A 9,871-nucleotide genomic window follows, 5' to 3' on the forward strand; every position below is an offset into this window, starting at 1 on the left:
GCTGATACTTGAAAAAAGGAGATTTGCACTCCTTCACCACCAGTCAATCACTCCCCAATAAAGCCAGTCAACCCCCCTGAAGCACTGCAGATTTCCGCGTGGAGGTGCGTGTGTATTGACACGGGTGGCTATGGCCATGCTATATTAGGTCATGGCCGTGTGTGTGTGTGTGTGTGTGTGTGTGTGTGCACACGCGAGGACAGGCGCCTTTTCTCAGTGGTGAGACTTTGAAGTCGGGGCAGTTCTCTCTTTGAGGTGGTCTATCCCCGGTGCTCAACAGAGTTAATCAGGCGTGAAGGGAACATGCTCACTCTGTGGCCGAGCAGGCATCACTCCTGATGGCTTCCTTCAGTCTCTGTAAGGGATGGAGGCCTTGGAATTAAGACGGAGGTGGCAGCTGAGATTAACATGGCCGTGGGCCAATGCAGTAGAAAGAAAACTCAACAAATAATAAATAGAAGGGGTCAACTCATTCAACCATGACTACAAAGGTAGAAGGGTTCAAGGCAACTGAATTTTACAAGAGTTTTGCTCCACCAGCCAAAGGTGAAGATCGCTCCGAGGGATAGAAAAGTATACAAATCATAGAAGCACATTTCTACTTTTTGAATGGTTTGTTTTCAGATTGGTTTTGCCAATCCCTATGGTTCTAGTAAAGCATTAAACCCTGAAGTGCTCAGTAAAACATCACAACCAATCAGCAGTCAAAGAGGAAGCCTTTCAGACTTTAGAAAAAGAAAATCAATTTTACTTTAAATAAAAATAGAACAACAACATTTCATACACGTAGGCAAAATCTCAATCTGTAGCTTTTTTAAATGTCTATATAAAAGAAAATGTAAGATTTGGACTAGTAGATTTGAACAGGAACTATGCAAAAGTCTAAAATAGTTGGAGCTGCAACAATTTGTTTCAAAATGTTTTCTTTTTTAGTATTATTCTAGAAGATGATTCAACAAACAACACAAAACTGTATTGAGACATAAAATAGTCTCCAACATCCAGACAACATTTAGTCTGGGCTTTTTCCTGTGATCATTTTGATGATTCCTTTTACAAAGATGGTAATTTTTAAATGGTTTATTGTTTTCTTTTCTTTTAGATGAGGTATAGTCATTTCAGTCCCAATTGTCTTGACTTAAGGAAGTTCCTTTAGTGGCAGCTCTTTTCAGTGTAGTGGTTGAAGGCCAGGGCCAAGATAAAGGTGGGGATTTTGGTCATTTGAGTCACAGTTCCTGGTCTGTAGTTTGGTTTAGTTGCTCTGTGGTTTTATGTTTTCAGAAACTGATCCAGGACACAAAGGATCACATAGGTCCACTCAGGTCACCTCACTAGGCGGTTAGCTAGATGATGCTCGAGTAGGCAAGGAAGTGATGATACCATCCAAACTATTTGATACTTCAAGATTCTTAATTCCGTCTGATAAAGCTAGGAACCGGATAATGATAAATCATGTAATAAAATGGTTACGGTAGAACGGGTGGGATTATATAAGTCCGCTTCCTTCCACTCCCTTTCAAGCAATATTCATTAATATGTCTAATTATCCTAAGTTTGATTAGTTATTGTATGAATGTATAACTGATGATTGTATTGTTTTTGTATATTATTTCTATTTGATTGCTTGAAATAAACCATTTCAAATCAAAATCAAATCAAATCAACTAATTGTACTTCTTCCGTCCAGCCCAACAAAAAATGTATAAGAACTCAATTAATATAAATAAAGTTTAGCCTCAAACCCAAAAGGGGTTTATACAAATATACTGTAGACCTTGTGTGTCAGAAGATGCATAACCTCCTATTGAAACAGTAAAAGATGTCCAACACAAAAAGCCTCAGCTTTGATCTTAAAACAATCTTATTTTGGAGTTATAGAAACTCTGGTTTTGGACCATTGTACTGTACATCTAGGAGGAGATCGTGTTTAATTTGAAAAAGTCAATGAAACATCTGTCAGAAGACTCAATCCTTTTATAGAAATGTTTTCAATTTTACGCGTTTATAATTCAAAGTGCTTTAGACTTCAACCGGACTGGGGTTTAAAGGGAGAAATGACTGCAGAACGTGGCCTTCAAATGGTCAGAATGAGAATCTAGTTTTCAGTACTTGACAACGTTCCCATCTACAGCAGCCCAATAATGAGCGGTTCTGACATAAACCCCATCCTGTGCAAAATGAATAAATCAATAATCATATTTGCAAAGACGTAGCTCCTGTAGGAGCTGTCAGAGAATGAAAGACAGGCAAGTGGAGGAGGGGGGGCTGAAGAGAGGAAATAGAGGTGGTGCTGGGAGGGGGGGTAACTCATAGCATAGGGAGGCACAGACAATTGAGTCATACTTCAGGCCTGATTGGAACTGACAAAGTGTTTTTGGAGGACTCAGTCCCCACAGCATTGTTTGCTTTGGAAAGTCAGGGCCAGATTCATTATGGCTGAAAAACATTCAAGAGATCGGAAGTGGGGCGGCGTAGGAGCACGGCATGTCTGTCTGCACAAAGGGGCGGGGCTTTTGGAGGCACCCATATTTGACATTTAAGAGTTCTACTGGAGCTCTGCTGAAAAGTAGGACCGCTGCTAAATGGAAGACCTGCTGTTCATCATACTAAGAGAAAATGTCCTTTTCTGAAAACAAATTAGGGAATGGCTCTAAAATCTGACATCTATAGACCTTTGAACTTTGCACATTTATATACAAACTGATCTGAATATTTCTTTCCAGGTGCACACGTTCTAGTTTCCCCCGAATCATCAAAGAAAAATCTTTGACTCTGCAAATCCAAACATTATGAAATCCTGACACTACTATGAAAACTGTGATACGCTTTTCCTGCATTCAGAAAATAAACCACATAGATAAGTCGTACTTTTGCCTCAGTATACAGCCTCAGTCACATGACCTGTACGGGTACTGCAGGTTTTTGGGTGGTCCAGGACCGCGGACGGTCATAGAGAGGAGCGGCTGCTTCTGAACTCTTTAACAACGGAGATGCTGTTGAGATGTGAAACCTAAATAACACGCGTCCTTTGGCCGACCGCAAATCCACTAAACCATTTATGCGATCAACGTGAATCATGTGATTCTGACAAAAAAGCGACTTCCCATGACAACGTGAAACCGCGTTTCCCCGCAACAGAATCAGCTGATCTACATTGATCCCGTTAATGGTTACGGTAGTTGAAAAAATGTCAACACTGGCGCTACAGCTGTTATGTCACAGGGTTAAGGGGAGCACATGTTGTCTTGCAGTTCCATTGAGACTCGTACGGCCACCTCAAGGAACGTCAGAAAATGGAACGTACCATTGTGAGATAAGTGCATGATCAAGTATTAGTAAGGCTAGTGTAAGTTGCAAATACCCATGACGTACAGTGATCCTGTTGTCCAGTGGCCTGACGCCACATTCTAGTCATTGGTACTGGCCCCTTACGAAACCTCATGCAATTGTTGCATTCAAAGGGTCAGCCACAGCATGATTAAAGAAAAAAAATGTGCACCAACATATTTACTCTATAGGGCCACTAAACGGTCTACAACCTTGATATTCTGTATATCTTCACCCGCAGACAGCCTGTCTCCACCCGTGAAGACAATGCTGACTGAACCCTAAGCTGAGAGCTTTGAGGAGCTTTCTTTGCTTTTCTAACAGTGGATTTTTAAGAAAGCTGTTTACCAATGCTGTTTTGGAGAAACATTTTGGTTCCTGCTTTTCTTCCAGACGCTTCAAGAACAGAAACTGCTAACTGGTTGGGTTTTGGAGGGAGGTGAGAGGTCAGCGGAGGGAGGAGCTACACAGTTTCCCAAAACTTACAGCTGAGTGAAAAACAAAATACAGGTCAGCAGGAAAAAAGCTGGAAGCAGCAGATGTTACATTAGAATGTTTGCTCAGGTTTGCATGCTGTCTAACCTGCTGATTCCTAAGTATTTGACAATGAGACCAGGCGGAAAACAAACACCACATGCTGCCCGTATTTGTGTTTTCACACCGTCCAAATGAGAAAAGGAGAGTTTTTTAAGAACTTTTCACAAACTCTGATAAATCAGTTTGACTTAAATTTTATATTGAAATCATCTTCAGTATTCGGAAGAGTTCTGTGAAAAATGCTGTCTATATAAAAATGTATCTTAATTAACTTGTAAATACAATAAAATTGGGAAAACAGGTAGAATCTGCTGGAAAGAAATAATAACTGAAAAACATAATGAATCTTCTCCAAAGGCATCTACCGTGCACTGGTTACCTTTAAATCAAAGACGGCTTATCTGAAGTTGTGAAAATGAGGTTGTTCTTGGAAAAGTTAGCGCGTCTGGTTCAACTTTTCAGTTTCCAAAAATCTACCAAAAGTGTCCGCAGGTAAAAAAACGGCCGCCGGAGCGGGGCGCTCTTTTCCTGCTGGGGGCTCAAACACCTGTTTTGATAGTTAATGGACAGTATGGAGAGGCAAAGCCCACTGTATTTTAGTAACCTCCGCCTGACCCCCCCCTCCCCACCAATCCTCTGTGACAGAGGAAAAAGAGAGGACGGGGGGTCTGCACAGTGCTTTTAGCTGCTTAGTTCGCTTTGGTTTGGTCTCAGCAGAACGCTTTATCTCTAAATGAAATGTTTGTGTGATTTTATTTTGGAAAGCAAACTGCAATAGCAAAATACACTGAAATAATCCTGCTGTCATTGTAGTTGTGCTTAAGTTTTCACACATTTTACTCAAAGTAAAATGAGCGAGTAAAAGTCGAGACTTGCTTTTTGTGACACGTCAAAGGATTTTGTAGGTTTAGGGTCAATAAAAACAATCTGGATCGGATTCAGAATGTGAGTAGAACCCTTCAGAACCTTCATTTGCTGCTGATTGTTCTGCCGCAGAACCCAAGTGCTGCTGTGTGACATTCCTCAAGATTTCCTGGGTACCAGCCCCGCACCATCACACTAATACCGCCATGTTTGACTCTTACTCTGATGCTTTTATTGTGAAAAGCTGAGTATATCTAGCTGCTTCCAAACTTCCCTAATCTGCTTTAAAAAAATATTGTAACATAAAATTAATTCCTTGCCTTAACATTTTATTTTATTTTGAAAAAACTCCTGTAACATATTTGAGTAACTTTGACAAATCTGCTGATTTTCTCTCAGCAAAAAGGACCACAGATAATCTGACTTTTAGTTTGATGATTATCTGTAAATAGTTTATGTTAAATTACTTTAGACACATCAGGGCTAAATGGAAACTCTAAAGCTGCAACAGAAATGAACATGTTGTTTGTGTTTTTACTGCAAGATGCCTTTATTTTTTTTATTTTATTGCATTCAATTTAATTTAAGAGGTTTCTGGAAAAAACAGGCATGCAGAAAAGGGTTTGAAGAAACACGAGAGCAAGTTTCCTCTGTTCTTCTTCTTCTTGTGAATGGTGGTGGTTAAATTAGTAGAGCAGCAGAAGTTTAAGAGTTTTTATTATCATCTCCAGTCTTTCAATTCAAGTAATTTTTCCTATTTTCTTCCCCAAAAGACAAAATAGATTCTTCCTTTTTCTGTTTATCAATTTTATTTTCACAAATTAATTCAAAATTGGGTAAAAACTCCTGTCTTCCAACTGTTACTAAACATCCATAAAAGGAAACAAAAGTTCAGTATTTCTTAAACCTGCTGCATTACTAAAGTAATCAGTTACTATTAAGGATTACTTTTGAAACACAGGTTACCGGTATTTAATGTTATTTGTGACTTTTTGGGCTTATAAAGAAAATTTGACTTTTTTTGTGGTGTTTATTCATTTAAATGAATAAATAATTTACTTTATTTATCCCACAATGGAGAAATTCTTCTCTGCATTTTGGCCCAGCCCCTGGGGGGGGGGGGGGGGGGGGGGGGGGGGGCAGTGGGTTGCGGGCTGGCCGTGCTCGGGGGGGCGACGGCTGGCTGGGGAGAGCGGGGATTGACCTGCCAACCCTTCGGTTGTTGAATGACCTGCTCTACCACCTGAGCTAAACTGCCGTCCACTTTAGACACTTTTAGTGTAGAAATTACCAGAGCTAAAAAAGTTTAAAATAAAATCAAATTAACTTTAAAATAAGACAGTAAATGTAAGAAAAAAAGTAAATGCCCCTGTGGGTTCTCCAAGGGTTTGTGTTTTACTGCAGAGAAATCAGTTTGCAGTGAAATCCTTTAACCCAAAAGGTTCAAAGTTTTACCTGTTGATCAGAAAAACAACAGCTTGAGGCTAAAGAGAACCTGAGATGCTGAAAACCTGCTAAATGCTAAAGACGATGAAAAGAGAGAAACACTAAAACAATGATCAACGTTTGTTTGACGTTTCTAATCATTTTGGCTTCGGCTGCCATGACAGTTTGTGGTTCTACACCCCCCCCCCATGCGACAGTAAGGGTGGGGTTTTGGTTCTGATGCCGTGTGAGGGTTCCCTGGCCGGGGCACGGGGCCACGCGGGGGTCAGGGCCGCTGATCTGGGAGCGATTAGCAGAATACGATTAGTCAGGATGTGACACGCTAACCGAGCCAGGTGGTGGTACGGGCGTAGAGCGTCCGACCAGAGCACCGCAGCAGAGAACGCTGAGCAGCAGGTTTTGTGTCCGTTTACACGTCATTAGGACGGTTTGTAACAGAAGTGTCTGGCTTGTTTGTTGATTGGAGGAATTTATGAGTTATTTATCAAGAATGTGAATGTTTTTAAAAGAGCTCCAACAAAGCAGAGACGAGTTCAAACGACCGATCGACCTCTGACCCGGGCGTTGGTCCAAGCTGGTGCAGACGTGACCACAGACGCTGACGGAGATCAGGATCTACGGTTTCCTGAAACCAAAGAGAGACGTCGGGTTTTTAATAAAAAATCAAGTTAAGTGTGATTTATTTCTCATATCCTGCAGATATGAGAGTCTGCTCTCCACTTTTCTTTGGGTCTTTCTGAGCACTAAGTTAGGTCAACACCAGCTGCAGGTCCACTTTCATTTTTCGGTGCAACTCCTCGTTCTGGAGCCAGTCCCAGCGCCGCCTGAGCGGCTTCAGGGACCCGCAGGTGCTTCAGGAGTTGTTCTCCTCACTCATTAGCACATGAAGAATCCAGCTTTGTGCCTCACGCTCTCGTGTTACCGCGACATGACAGTGTGGATGAACCAAAAGGCTTTTCACCGCCGTGTGGGAACGGACCGAGGGCCGGCTCCAACACCTGTGAAGCTACTCTAAATCATCACGCAATAGAAGGGTGGAACCAAGACCCAAAAAAAAAAACCCCATCAAGATGGCAGATGAATGATGTCATCAACTGTTTCCAGGTTGTAGTGGTGTTTTAAGGAGTTTATAAACGAAACCTCTGTTCTCCTGCTGCAGCTTCTTCACAAAGTCTCTCCTGTTGAAACACCTGCTTTAAGGGGGCTCCTCAAGGGCCTCCAGGTCCACGGGCCAAACATGGAGCTTCCTTATCCCGAGCCCCAGGGCCATCCGTCCTTTTGTCCGCCGGATGGCAGGGCTGCTCGAGTTCCTCGCTGCTATTCGCTGCTCAGTAAGAGAATACTTCAACTACACGGGGTCCAGGGAGTGGTCATGACCGCGGGTGCATGTGAATGCCTTCATTTGTGAGAGCGTGTTTGTTGATCTGTCCTCTTAATTGAGAACGCAGGTGGGTGTCCTCCTGCTGCAGCTGAAAGGAGCTCAATGGTGCACCTGCATGATTGTTGGAGGTTCACACTCCTGACCTCGGCCGTGTAACTGTAAACCTGGAACTGCTGGAAGACAGCGAGGATGCGGTCCAGCGATGGGTTCAAAGACCCACTCAGACCAAAACAGGGTTGTTTTAGAGAGAGGTAAAGCAGAAAGTTAGATATGAATACAGCAAATTACTGAAAACAAGTGAAGAAGAAAAAAAGAGTCCTGGTTTCAAAAGGCTGTACAAGGCGGAGCATTCAGACTAAACTGAGATTGGAGGGGAAGTGATGAGGGGTGAAAACAAAGCTGATGAAGATGTTTCATCTGAGCCCTGTGGGCCCTGGACAAACGGCAGAGAAAGAAAACTGACAAAAAGTCCCACTGTGATGAAAACGGTGACTTTGACATGATCTAGCAGCATTTTTCTCATGATGGAGGACATGTATAAAGAAAATTAAGATGTATTTGTGAGTTTTTTCTTTATTCAAATCAAAAAAGATAGAAAACAAGCTCCATTCTGATGCATCCACTGTCAGGCTAACAGATCCATGAACGTCCAATCTGGAACCAAACTGGATGGATGGCTCTGATGTTAATGTTTGGGGTGTGAGGGGCTATAAGCTAAACATAGAGCAACGAAACAGATGGGTGACAGGAAGGGGGAGTGGGGTTGCTCCACACCACAATTTAGAGGTGAATTACTATTGAGCTCCTGTCGCTCTGCAGAAACTATGTCCTGGAAAACGACCGGTTTAGGTTAAAAAATAGCATCATCATGATTAAAAGACCACTGGGAACACTTTGAAAATAGATCAAGGGATGATCGAAGTGGGATTTGTATGGTGTTTTTGGTGTTAACACGTTCTTGTAGCATTTTTCTCATGATGAAGGACATGTATAAAAGGCTTTAAGGTAAAAACTGCCTTCCTGAATATTTCTTTATTAAGATCGCATCGGATGAGGAGCAGATGAAAACAGGATGTTTGAAAAAGCTTGGACTTGCCGTGGGCGGGCTAAAGTTTCTCATTTTCTGCTTCTGTTCTAAATCCTCCACTTGCAGACAAATAGATCCATGAAGGTCTTCATTTGGTCGTCTGAGCCTGAATCTGGCCCTAAACTGGATACCTCTGATATTCCTTACCGTTACGCTAACGCTAGCTTAGGCTTGTGTGGTGCTTGTCGCTAGCCGGAGAAAGTGTAAACAAAGACCTTCTAGGAAATTAGCTAGGCTAACTTCCACGCCAACAGTCCCGCCCACAAATGCGAATGTGTAATGAGCTCCTGCTTCTCTGCAGAAACTATTTCTTAATAAACGACACAGCATTTGTGATTGTAGCTAAAAACGGCGTTCTCATAGCTAAAGGATCATGGGAAATGCTTTAAAAATAGAAAAAAGTTGGAGTGGGACTTTAAAGACAGCAAGTGCACGCGGGGTTTGTCATGGGATGTGTGCGTGAGAACACGCTGGAGGTGTGTTGCATGTGGAATCTGTTTCCCTTCCAGCTTCAAGGCACTGCGTGCTGATTAAAAATGCTAAACTTCCTGCACGACTGAACAATAGTCCCAGAGTCCAGAGTTCAAACAAAGGGCCCAGGAAACGCACAAAAGCCGCTCTGGCAGCTTCAAACATGTGAAGCCAGCTGTGAAGGACATTAGTCCGAGACGACTTACAGTCACATCGGAGACTCCGACAAACTCCCCGTCTGGCTGCAGCTGTCTCTTTGACAGCCTGGTTATTACTGGCTTTATTGTTATTACTGACTGTTTTTGGAGGGGCCGCAGCGCCGGGGGAGTAATCCGCCCGTCAGCACTCACATTAATGGCCTAATTGGTCTCTTCTCTCACAGTCAAAACCCAGACCTCAGCCTTACGGAGAGACTAAGCCCCTTTCGCGCTTAAATACCCAAGAAATGTCGCTGCGAAGTAAAGAAGTAAAGCCTGGTTTTGTCATTGTTGTCGTTTTTTCCTTCTTTCCATCATGCAGTTTGTCCCTTCTGGCACCGACTTGGAGGGAACTTCAGTGGGTTTAACCTTCCAGGCTTAAAGTGGTAATTTGTTGTCAACCAATGGGCTACCATTGATGCAATGGATCACTGAGACGGAGGAAATGTATTTTCTCTTGAGTTATTTACCTAATATGTCGGCAAAGAATAAAACATTCCCATTTCACATGTGGAAGTGTCCTTTGGTCTGATAAGGAACCCTCGTTGGGGTTCATTGGTA

General features: G+C 42.5%; 1 protein-coding gene across 11 annotated transcripts in view; it reads right to left on the reverse strand.

The window, feature by feature from the left end:
* The window catches only part of LOC111946946 (uncharacterized), a 508,119-nt gene that overhangs the window by 316,782 nt on the left and 181,466 nt on the right, over window positions 1–9,871 (reverse strand). The gene's annotated exons all lie outside the window — the stretch shown is intronic.

The sequence above is a fragment of the Oryzias latipes genome, chromosome 23 (genome assembly GCF_053564925.1).
Source record: "Oryzias latipes strain Hd-rR chromosome 23, Olatipes_Hd-rR_3.1".
NCBI classification, from domain to species: Eukaryota; Metazoa; Chordata; class Actinopteri; order Beloniformes; family Adrianichthyidae; genus Oryzias; species Oryzias latipes.